Source organism: Callionymus lyra, chromosome 8 (genome assembly GCF_982586985.1).
Source record: "Callionymus lyra chromosome 8, fCalLyr1.hap1.1, whole genome shotgun sequence".
Classification (NCBI taxonomy): domain Eukaryota; kingdom Metazoa; phylum Chordata; class Actinopteri; order Syngnathiformes; family Callionymidae; genus Callionymus; species Callionymus lyra.
In genome coordinates, this window is record NC_141825.1 from 2,231,271 (window position 1) to 2,241,269 (window position 9,999).

The following is a 9,999-nucleotide window of genomic DNA, read 5'->3' on the forward strand; positions in this document are numbered from 1 at the left end:
TAATAAATCACAGTTGTACTAGTATGGTTTGACAGAGTGAAAGCAGAAACTGAAGACATGAAAAGATGGGAAAAACAACTTAGTTTAATTAGAGATGGAGTCAGATTGCGCAAGGTACCCTCTTCTATCCAGCTATAGTGTAATGCTCATAAATCACCAAAGGAAGGGGGGCCATCGAAGTGTATAAAAGAGGATGAGTTTGAAGGTTTTGGGCCACTCTCCAGAAATCTGGTCAATGCACCAGGATTTGAAGGAGACTGTTTAGCATTTCCCTCCCTTTTGTTGAATGGTCCGGCTGAGAATGCTTTCGTGAAGACATGAGTCTTCCTAATATTGTTATATACGTGTTATAAGTTGATGTTTACAAGCATGAGTGTGTCAGTACAACATGTTTGTGTGTTTTTGCAGATGGCTGCAGCTGCGGTTCGTGTGTGGATGTAGATGTGCACCTCATTTGATAGTCATTTGATACAGTTGATAACAAATTTATGTTTATATTAATCGCTTTATGTTAAGCAAGATTTTATTGTTTTATAAATCACTTACAATGTCATATAGTGTAAATATTAACAAATAGGATTCTTCTTTATATTTATATTTGTTATTTCCAGATACCATTCACTGATTCATTCATTTCAATACAAAGTTATTTATTCAACTCTGGTATCCTCTGGCACCAGGTCGCCCGCAAGGACCATATGAGGCGCCCGCAGGCCTGTTATTAAAATAGCACAACTCACCACCAGTGAGCTGCGTCTAAAAATAATTAAATTAATTTTAAAATAAATTATTTTTTAATCACATTTGCTTTAAAATGTTTATGAAAATGACAAGATCTTTAAAATAAAATAATATATATATTTTTTAAATACATGAAAGTTTAGATAATTTAGTCTAACTCTTATGGAGTGAGATTTCTGCCACCGTTTTGTCAAGTGTCAATCAGGGACATTGTTGGATGCATCAGGGACAACAGCGAAGACGAGTACAGGAGTCTGATATGTGACTTTGTGGACTGGAGTGAGAGGAACTACTTGCAGCTGAACACCTCAAAGACCAAGGAGCTGGTCTTGTACTTCGGGAGGTCAAGGACACTCATGTTGTAATGCTCAGTAAACACACCCTGCCAACGAAAAAAAAAATGGGCCCCCAGGCATTACATTCTGTGCTGTCACCATGTGTGCAACTATTCAGCGAATAAACTCCACCCTAGCCGACTGCTGGATTAGAATCCCTTATTAGTCCCGCGAGGGGAAATTCAACCATTCACACATACTGATGTGAGTAGGCTGCACACTTGCGCCAAGTTCACCATCAGGAGCAATCAGGGTGAAGTGTCTTGCTCAGGGACACAACGACACAAGCTTGTCTGGAGCTCGGATTGAACCTGCAACCTTTTGGACTGCAGGCAACCACTCTACCATCTGAGCTATGTCGCCCCCAGATACAGTCTAACTGGGTGCCCTTCGTATGACTCAGTACCCATGAAGTATCCCTAAGGTTCAAAAAGGTTGGTGACCCCTGATCTAGAGTGTCATCCATTAACTTTACGGTAAAGTCACCAAAAGTCATTTTGAAGTAGGAAATAAACTTGCCTTATAATCCTTCATTGCAATGGTGATTCTCTGTTCTGTCTTAAATGCACATTCTTTATTTATTCATGTATTCATTGTTTCTAATTCATTATTTTATTCCTCAAATTATTCTCTACAACATTTTTTAATTTTCACCCAGTTAAAGTTAAGGTTTGAGATCATTTCAATGGTAAATTTAAGATTGTGATAAATCAATACTTTCCATGGGTAACAATCATGGAATGATATAGATCTCTTCTTGAAGATGTGGAATATCCAACACAATACAGTTGTGGAGGTCATTTTGATTGTTCAGAATAAGTTCTGCTCCACTCTAGCTCTGAAAAGTTGTCTCGTCCATGACAGGAAGTTAGACTGAACTTCTAGGGGGAGGAGTTCTATCTGGGGGGAGGTTCCTACTTGGGGTTGGTCTCTAAAATCTGTTCCTGCTGTACTAACACACTCCTTCAACTCTGAGACTTTTCACTCTTAATTTTGAGCATTTGAATACTAATAGATAGTGATCAATAAAAGAATCTACATAGTGCCTATCTTCTCTCCCCTCTAGTGTTATCACTCTTGCCCTCTCAGCAGCCTGATTCAGGAGGGTAGGGAGTAGGGAAGACTGGTTGCTAATGACGGGTAATATCAAAACGCAAACAGTAAGTAAGTAAGTAAGTAATTTTTATTTGTATAGCGCTTTTCTAGACCAGGGTCACAAAGCGCTTGAACAATCAAAACAATATTCAATAAAGCATATACTTTAAAGGTCAAGATAAAACTGATAACACAACAGGAGTTCCAGAAAATCAAGGAAAAGCCTGAACAAATAAAAACTTCTTAAGATTTTTCTTAAAGGAGTCAGTAGACTCCATCAAGCGCAAAGAGAGAGGAAGATCGTTCCAAAGCTTAGGAGCAACAGCCTGGAAGGATTTCTCTCCTCTGGTCCTGAACCGTGTTCGAGGAACCATCAGTAGATTCTGATCCAAAGACCTCAGAGCCCGAGCTGGGGTGTAAGGCTGGATCAGATCAGTGATGTAAGGAGGAGCCTGACCATGAATAGCTCTGAAAGTAAGAACCAGAATTGTAAAGTTGATCCTGAAAGAAATACTTGTTTAGTCTCTGTGAGATGCGTCTCACTGAATCAGCTCATCGAAGCTTTAATGGGACCATGCAGGTGATGCTGGTGGGCTGAGGTGGAAGAGAAAGTTTATCAGCAACCTTGACTGATGACACAACAAATCCATTAATGGGTGGTGTTTTGCAAAATAGGCCAAATCCAATACATTGACTGAACCCAAGAAGATGGTTGCAAAGTGAAGAAAATCCTTTTTTCGTTGAATGATTATGTTATCTCTCTAAGTTTTCACATCCTATCCACATCATATTTTTAATGTAAATGACGTTGATACGCTGACTGGTTTGGAGTGACAGGCTATTTTGAAGATTAAAATGACAAATGTAAAGTGATGAAGAAGTTAATGGAGAAGTTGATTCCTAATTCTGTCTGTAGAGGTGACTGAGGTCTGTAAGAAAACATTATAAATTAAAATATTTTAACTTTGATTTGAAAAGCAATGAAGAGGCTTGATACATTGTCATTAGCGCTGATGGCAATGATCATGTCCTAAGAAGGCTTTTACAAAAGTGATATTTAATAATATAATTAAAATGATTGATTTTAAGATCCTTTTAGGGAACAGTTTCGTTCTTTTGGAAACATTTGAAACTTCACTAATGTGATGTGTAATGTGTGTGGGACTAACTTGATGGTGAGTTTTGAAAGAAAACATTATCATTAGATATGAGTTCAATATATTTACTTAGTTGAGATTTGATGATTGCAAACAAACCATTATGAGTCGATCAGTGTATAAATTAATTGTAGAAAGAACATTTAAAAGAAACAACCGCTTCATATTTGAATCCTCAGTTTGATCAGATGATACCTGAACTCATGCATTTGACTCTTTAAATTTGCATTTGACTTTTACTTTGCAGGATCAGGTCAGAATGTGAAGGCTCCCTTTCACATGCAAATGATAAAATGTGTTCTTATGACAGTGTTTGTTTCTTATGATGACTTAAATTCTCCAGGAACAGAAGCAACACATATGTCAGTTGTTTGGTCGTCTAGAGACACCAGAACCTTGTTAAGTGTCTCATGATATTGTGATAACGTGTAACTGTCTTTTCCTTTGGTGATGAGCATTGTGCGCTTGCAAATAACCTTCAATTTAAAAAAAAAACAAGGCTTTCAGGGTCTGAGAAAGGAGACCTAGTCCAGACGAGGCAAGTCTAGCAGAGTGGTTGCAGGTGCCACGCGAGAGACTAGATCAGCTGGATGAGGGTGCCACGAGAGACCAGACAATACACGTAAGGGTTCTACACAGGTTCTTGGGAGTCATTTAAGATCATGAATTTAGTTGGAATCCACACAAGACTTTTTTTTAAAAGAAATTAGCAAAACCTATTTGTATTACCTACAAAGGGGATTTGTAAAACAATAATTGTGTGTGTATATTATACTTCTCACTTATATGTCATATTGTGTTGGGGTTTGGGGAAATACATGCAGGACATACATAGACCCTAAAATTAAACTCCAGACAAGAGTTATTAGAATAAGAAGCTCCCTATCGCAGAACCACTAATAAATTACTTATAAAGTCTGGCATCTTAAAATTCGTTGACATTATATATATATATATAAACATTGGAAATATTATTTCAAGCTGTATTCAACATTTATTTAAACTGAGAGAAAAATGATCATTTAAGAAGTTTGTGTGTATTTGAAATATGTGAAGTGAAAACTAATGTTAAATATAGATATGTTCCATTTCTGAGTAAAATTATGAAATTGACTTAGTGACAAACTGAAATTTTGGATAACACTGGTTAGTTTATAAAAAATTAAAAAAAAGGTAAATGAAATGGTAAAAACATTGAAATGTAAAATGACTGAAATGTTTTTTTGTGTTTTCTTCTGCTTTGTATAAGTGATATTTTAGGTCATTTCATTGATTGCATTGGATAGGAAACATAAACCTGTGGTTCAGCTTTTTTGTCTTTTTCGATAAAGGACCCAGAACAGAAACTTGAGGGACTCCACACAACATATCCGCTGATTCAGACCTTATTTTATTGGCTGACACAGAAAGTTATGACGAAAAACCACTGTAACACAGACCCAGACAGTCCTACTTCATCCCTCAGTCTTCTCAGGATCTGGTGATCAACTGTGTCAAAGGCTGAGGACAGATCCAAGAGAACCAGAACAGTGTATTTACACAAATCAGCCGAAATCATGATGTCACTGGATACTTTCAGTAAAGCTGTCTCCGTAGAGTGATGTTTGCGGAAGCCAGACTGAAACTGATCCTGGATGTCCCTCTGATTCAGGAACAAAGACAGCTGCTCAGACACCACCTTCTCCAAGATCTTGGACAAGTAAGGGAGCTTAGAAATAGGCCTGATGTTACTGAGGTCAGTCGGGTCTAAGTCTTTTTGAGCAAAGTCTCCTCAATGGCATGTTTAAATGCATTGGGAAAACCCCCTGTGGAAAGGGAGATGTTGATATTTCAGTAACCCACTGCCCAATAACATCAAACACTTTGATAAAGAGCCTACAAGGAAGGACGTTGGACGAGCAAGAGGACAGTTTCATCTTGCTCACCAGTGCCGAAATATCACCCAGAGATACAGCACTTAAGTAAGTACCCCGAGGAGGAGACAGGCTCATTGACAGGAAGGGTTCCACACAAAGGGGGAGGGATTTCTCTTTGATCAATTTCATTTTGTCAATGAACAATCTCAACAATGCATTGTTGTCAGCTTCACAGAAGACAGGTGTGTTTTGAGGAGCAGGAGACACGAGAGAATTGATCGTGTCAAACAACCCCTTGGCGTTTTTCTTATTTGCTGCTACCAGTTTCCTGATGTAATCAGATCTGGCAGTTTCCAACATCTCATTGAATGAGGACATCAGATCCCTGAGGTGAAGTCTGTGCACCTCAAGTTTAGTGGACTTCCAGAAACGCTCAGTCTTTTGACGAAGTCTCTTTAGACAGGAGATCTTCATTTGTACAAGGCCATTTTTTCTGAATTGTCAGGTTCAATTTAACAGGTGCCACTTGACCTAGACGGTAGACTCAAACACAATAGAAAGGTCTTGTAGAACAAACCAAGATCATCAAAAGAAGTGAATTCCTGTTTCTGAATTACTTTACAAGAACAACTCTCTCTATAAACTGTAGCAAGACCCCGTGGCCAGAGAGGCGAGGCTTCCCCAAGACAGAGCTCCCTACTGGACAGAGTTCGTTCAGATGAATAAACTCCTCTCTCTGCAAGGTCTCAGACAGACACATATAAATCCAACTTTTCTCTTGTGAAGAGAATAGGATTTATTTGTAATGGAGCGAGCATTCAAAATACCCATGTGCAGCACTGATGACATAGCCAAAGAGTCACTGACAGACGAGCAGAGCGGTATCGTTTGAAGAGAACAGCAGCGGTCACGTGGGTTACAGCTTTCACTCACGTTCAACTCTGTAGTGAAAGCTGAATGAAAAAGTGGAAATGAAAAGATCTGACCACCACTCTTGAGGTCAGGGTAGACGGCAGCGCTGATGTATCGTCACACTCTTTAATGAGAGGAATGTTGATCAAACATCGAGTACGTCAGAGTTCCGGCGAGCGATCGCAGCAGTTCATCATCTTCTGACGTGAACCCCGGATCTCCTTCTCGATCTGTTGTGGAAAATTGCCTGGTACCCGAGAGACCATCCGATATTGGACAAGTGTCAAACTCCTCCATAGACTCTGATGTTGAAAAGAGCATCGCGATCGTAGATCTGTGATGCTTGAGACATATCTTTAGTGATATGAGCATAATATGAGAATAAGTAGTTGTTAAAACGATAAAATGTTTTTTCGGCACTTACTGTGGGTGCTGTTTTATTCCTTGTATCCGCTCATTATGCAACCGTGTTTTTGTATCTGCTATTAAAGAATATCTGGGCCTCCCCTTATCAGATGGCGTTGTTGGAAGATCATGATGAGCTCTCATGGATGGGGACGAAATAATGACCTCATATATAAAGTGATTTTTATGATACAGGTTTGTTTTCAACTTCAAATTTCAAGGTTTGAGGGGTTGAAAATACATGCTCAGATTTACCCACAGCAATGTACTGATGTTTATCAAATATTAAGTTTAACAATATTACCTTTTCTATTAGAACAAACATTGAAATATATTCTTGTATTCACCTTCATGACATTTGCTTTTATATTCACAAACTAAGGTTGAACTACTGTATATTACTTTTAACATCCTGCATTCAAATGGGTAATCAGTGTGTGAAATCTGTGACCCCGAATGTTTATCTGTTCAAACATTCTCAACAGCTTGAGACAAGTAGGGACCATCTGTGTGGGTTCTGCTATTCAGTGTGAGTTGTAAAAGATATAAGATAAAAACACGTCTGTTTGAAGATTTACTAATAAATCTAAGTAAAGGGGGCGTCTGCTTAGAAAGGTATGTGCCAATGTATGTCTGTTCATTAAAATGTTGAAGACCCAGGAAGATAATGGATTTCCCGAGTAATCATCAGAGTTTAAAGTGACAAACATGGAAGATAAGGCTAAGGCTGAAGACAGACTAATCAGATAATTTATAGTCTTATCAGTAAGGGTTAACAAGAGAAAATTGACAGAAAACGTCAACTTTGTTTTAGTTAAGAGATGGAGTCAGATAGAGCCCTTATCCAACTATGGGGTAATGGTCATATAAGGATGTTAATTCAACTTCAGCTGGCACACTATCTGGACCCACAAAAATGGCATTTATATTTATTTTTCCTTTGACATTTTAATTCAGTTATGTAATGGTTTGCATTTCAATAGTGTGTGTTTTTAAAGACAATCATTCGATTTTTTTTATTAATTTACAATTATAAAGTATTTAGAACGTTAATTAATTTGTGTGTTGCAATTTAACCTCCAGCGTGATGTCCTTGATTTTCTGGGCGAAGTCCTGGGAATTCAAAAGCACAGAACCAACTCCTCAACGGAAGGATTAGACAAATCACCTTCACCATTGACTCTTTACAAGCAAAGTTGGACAACATCAAGGAGGCTCTTTTAGCCGTGCTTCCGGATGACATCTCCAAACAGGTCTACTGCTTTGTCTAAAAGGCAAAATTGCCTCAGCCCACCCAAAGCAAGGTAAGACAAACTACCAAATTGAATAGACTACTGTCCCAGCAGTTACAAAATCTACAACGCTAGCATGGAGTAATAAGGATAATAGCCACCCAGAAAACACCCCACAAGAAAAGACAGGACTCTCACCCAGACTGAAAAGGATGTCTCACACATACACGTTCAACAAACATAGATCGCCTTCTTGTTTTTTATTCATATTAACTGTAAACAAATAAGTATAAATATGTGTCAGCACACATTTAATTAAACCTTCAGCAAAAACTTTAAATTCTGGTGATTTAAATATTTTTAATCAAGGTTTTCTATCAAACTTAGTGAAAAAGGAGATCATTCTAGATCGCTAGAAAGATCCTGTAGTGACAGTGATCGAAACGATAATAAACCATCATAAAACATTTTATTTGAAGGTCGTTTTGTTTTTTTGTAATGATGCAAAGGTTGGTTTAGTTAGTATCACGTATTTTATAATTAAACACCTTATTGTTCTAATGGGACTCCACACATACACTCATCATTTCTAAAATATGTAAATTAATTTAAGATCATTCCATCACAAAAATAAATTCTTCTACTTTTAGTAATAACTGCAAAGGCTTTAACATTACTGAAGTTGAAAGTAAACAAATTTAAATTAACGGTAAGATAATGTTGATAAATAAATGTAATTAGAGCATTTCAGTACAAGTAAGCCATTTGAACTAGCTAATTTTATTAATTTCAGAATGTTTAGATTTTATGAAATGATGATTATCAGATTCAGAATCAGATTTTTTTGCCAGTAATGTGAGAACATCACAGGAATTTGTTGTGGTGAAGTGAAAAAAAAAAATCGATCACTGAGGCAGCCATTCGCTATCGGCGGAGACAAGGTAACACGTAGGTGGTGAGTTGTAGGAACACCTGTCCCCAAATTCTCCCAAAATGTCCCAGTCTCTGCCTGCAGTAGGTACGCAGCCTTGGGAGCTGGTCCAGAGAGGAATTCAGAGTCCATGGGGGATGGAAGCAGAGCTTCAGGTCGATTGTCCTCCAAGGAGAATTTGGCCTCCAAGGCCAGACTGGGGGAGTTCAGATTGAGATAAAGACTTGTTTGGGAAAAGGCCGAATTATGCATCAAGTCGGGCAGACATCTTGTCCAAGATTTTACCTGATGATTGGACGAGATCATGAACCGAAGTCAGCTGACCACTGAGCAAGAATGGCGTCCAGTTGCCGACCATGTTCCGTCAGCACTTCAGTCACGAGTCACATCCACACGACGCTGTACTGCATTCGAGATTAAAAAAAAACCTTTGTAAACCAGATACCCACCGCTCCAAAAAGCAGAAATCTAGTTATCATTAATCCAAATAGGTAGATGTCTTCTATGTCCTCCAGAACCGACAGACACTAGATCTTCAACTTTCCCCAGGAATCCATCATATATCCAGCAACATGCTTTTCTGCAGGACTTTGGGACTCCCAATCTCCATCTCTTCGGGTTGAAAAAATGTTATCCATTGCATTGGGAGACCAGCTGATCAGATCCATGGTTGATTTACATTTAGGAAGAAATGTTGAGTGAGTCTCGGATAGACTCGACAGGACAATGGCAGTAGGTAGAGTGTAGGGCAGAAGGGGAAAGAAAAAGCGACCACTTTTCAACAATTATTCAAGATGAATACTTGGACAAAATATATTAAAGGAGGGAAATTAATATTTTTAATAGACAATAGTGTGGAAAATAGGATAATTAAGGAAATCAAGCAATGAAAATAAGTCAAAAAAGTAATGTCTAAAAAGTAAAATCTGGGAAAAGTTAAATTTATGATGGAAATATGGTGAACAAAATATTCAACATTCAGAGATTAGAAAAATATATTTGTAAAAACACTTTTGACAAGTGCAGCTCAAACCAAAGCAGTATAACCACCTACTCTAAAGTAGGTCCTGCTGTTAAAGTGCAAATATTTACTGTCAAGTGTGTGAGAACAACAAACATGACAACAGCAAAGGAGGAGTAAAATGATTCATTAATTTGGAAACTCCAGCTCACGTTTGTGTGCGAGACTAGGCTAATGAATGTTTCATTGGTTCATTCAGTACAAAGGTAAACAAAGAATGTCAGTGCATTCAGACCTGTGAGAGTCAGAACGTGACCGAGGAGTCAGGTTTTCAAACAGGAAGCCGGCAGGAAGGTGAAATAACACCCAACTGA